Below are 2,901 nucleotides of genomic sequence, written 5' to 3'. Positions count from 1 at the left end.
CCAAGACCACCAGATTGTCTAAAAATCTTCTACTTTATTCAGTAAGTTAAATGTTTTTGTAAAACATTTAATAAAAAATCGGTCTATAATTTATTGCTCATTGTCATTCTTATACTAGGACTTTTGATCTGATGCATATTTTTTCCAAAGCACTCTTCACATAGAATATGTTGCTAAATATCTAGACAAAGTCTTATACAGTCACAATCTTGTAATATGAGACATACATACCCAAGTTCAGATCATAGAAAAACAAACCAAACAAGTAAAGCTACAGAAGCAGGACGTGAAACAGACAAGGGACAAGCAGATGTAGGAGTCATCTCATGTACGTCTTCTGTAGTTTAGGTCGAGACATTTTGGTGCTTTGCCAATGATTCCCCTAAAACGAAGCATGTTCAAATGCATTAAATCTTAACGCTATTTTACATTTTAGAAAAAAAACTAATGTCCATGTTAGCCGAGTTATGTCCTATTTCATACATTAATGTTCAAATTCTTCCATAGACTGATTAAGGAACATTGTTCTAGTTCTTTTTAATTGTCCATTTTTATGTGTCATTTTGCATCTAGTTGTGTTCAAATTAATAGCAGTACAATCTCACGAAAGAAAACTGAAAACTATCATTCCAATGGAGTATAGAACAGCCATGATGGCAATGAGCAGATCCAGAGTGATCAAAGACCTAAAGGTATCTGTGATTACTGCAACAATTAGAACAGACTGATGTAAAACCAAGGTCTCTGCAAGAGTGCCCCACAAAGTCCTATTGTTGAGAAAAATTATGTGTGGAAGAGATTATAATATGCCAAAGAACCCACTGACTAGCCTGCAGAAAGATTCTGTAACATTTATGGACCAATGAAAGCAAGGCAGATAGTCTGTCTGACGACATCCAAACACATAGTTCACGCCAAACTACAGAGTAAGGCATGTGGGCGGAGGCATATGGTATGAGGATGTCTCTCTTGCTATGGTGTTGGGCCCATTGTTTGCACACCAGGGATCAGTTTGAATGCATCAAAATAGTTGAAGAGGTCCTGTTACTTGAGAGGAAATGACTTGGAAATTGGTGTTTCAACAAAACAACAACCCCAAACACACCAGTAAACAAGCAGCACCTTGGTTCCAGAGCACCAAGATTAACGTCATGAAGTGGCCAACCCAATCCCTGGGCCTTAATCCAAAAGAAAACATGTGAGGTTGAATCAAACATGCTGTTTCTGAGGTGAAACCAAGAAATGCAGAAGAACTGTAGAATGCAGAGCAGTGGTTCAGGACTGGAATACCATTTCACAGGTGCCAGACGTTGGTCGATTCCATGTGACACAAATGTGAACCAGTTCTCAGAAAAGGTGGTTAACGAAATTAACTTCAGTGATTAAGTGGGAAAATTTTATCTTCTAAGCGTTTATCTTCTAAGCGTCAGTTTAAATAGAACATGTTTGAGTTTTTATGAAAAATGCAGACACTGCTATATTTTTAAACAGTCAATTTTTTTCACTCTGTAGAATGATAACAAATGTAATACTTTTTTCTTCATGCTTTGATACTGACTCTGCAGTGCTATTATTTTGAACACAACAGTACACCTATGTTTTATTGTTACAGTTAGCATATGTTTGGAATGTAAAACATTTCTGTACATGCTTTCCCATCAGAAAACATAGATAGATAGCTTATTTAGTAACTTTTAATGGCATAAAAGTTAAAATACAATTAAAATACATTTGGAAGTAAAGTTTTCAAACTTCCAGGAATGACCACTGAAACAGACTACATCTGACTGAATACAGTACAGAGAAGATGTGACGCTCTGCTGTCCCAAGTCGTTTCCAGACTCCAGTGTCCTTGCCACTCCTCCCTTCATACACATTCTCACTGAGTAGCGTGCATATGTGTGTGTGTTGTTGATCTGCTCTGCCTCCTGTGTGTTTGCATGTGTGATGCAGCTGCATGTGTGCTCTGCAACCCACATGGGAGCCTCTTGTCCAAATTTATTTCTGAAATATGCACACATAAACATAAGATTGCAGTCGCATGCATTCACAGGCCAGCTCTGAGGTCATTGGTGATGTTGGAACCTCATGCAACATATTTACATTCTCATTTTAAGGAAACTGTGTACAAGGCAGTAGTAGATGGTGATCTGGCAAGGTGTAGCTTTTTTTGTAGTTTTATTTAATTTTATTTTTTTAAGGGCAACTTAAAGAGAAATGGGTGTGACTATACAAAGTAGCTAAAGGTTAAGGAACATTCTCTTCAATAAATAAATAAATAAGTTAATAAGTTAAAGGGGTTTTTCTATACATGTGAGGAGGGATGTGTGTGAAAGGTTTCTTGTGTTGGTTTCCATGTTTGTGCATGGTCTTTAGGGGATGTAGTTCAGTAGGAGAGGGAGCAGAAGCCTAAACCCACCCCAGAGACCGAGAGTTTAGTTTTGCTATGACTACACAAGCAGAACTACCGACACCATGACACTGAAGCTAAAGCTCAATATGAGGATTCTCCATTAAATGAAGTTTCAAATCTGAAAAGGGCAGCAGTAAGCTAGTAAGCTAGTTTTGGAAGCTTCTTGGGTGATAGCATAGTCTGCACAAACACTGCTAAATATACTCAGAGAGGTATTCTTCAAACAGTTTGAGTAGCAGAGCCACGGTTCTCTTAATATGTCCATAAGTAGCCACATCCAGTCACAGAGTGTTGCATTGTGTACACTTAACCAACCAAAAACAACGACACTGGTCATTAAACAACTTTCTTGGCGAACATTCTCATAGGACCCAAGTCAGATTTTCACACCTCGGGTCAACACCAGTTACCATGGCAGCTATTTTTAATCCTTTTGTTCTCTTTGTGTTTTTCAACCACAACTGTGTTACAGAACGTGACAGGTTAAT

The sequence above is a fragment of the Girardinichthys multiradiatus genome, chromosome X (assembly GCF_021462225.1).
Source record: "Girardinichthys multiradiatus isolate DD_20200921_A chromosome X, DD_fGirMul_XY1, whole genome shotgun sequence".
In the NCBI taxonomy this organism is placed as follows: Eukaryota; Metazoa; Chordata; class Actinopteri; order Cyprinodontiformes; family Goodeidae; genus Girardinichthys; species Girardinichthys multiradiatus.
Note: the sequence above shows the minus strand (reverse complement) of the source record.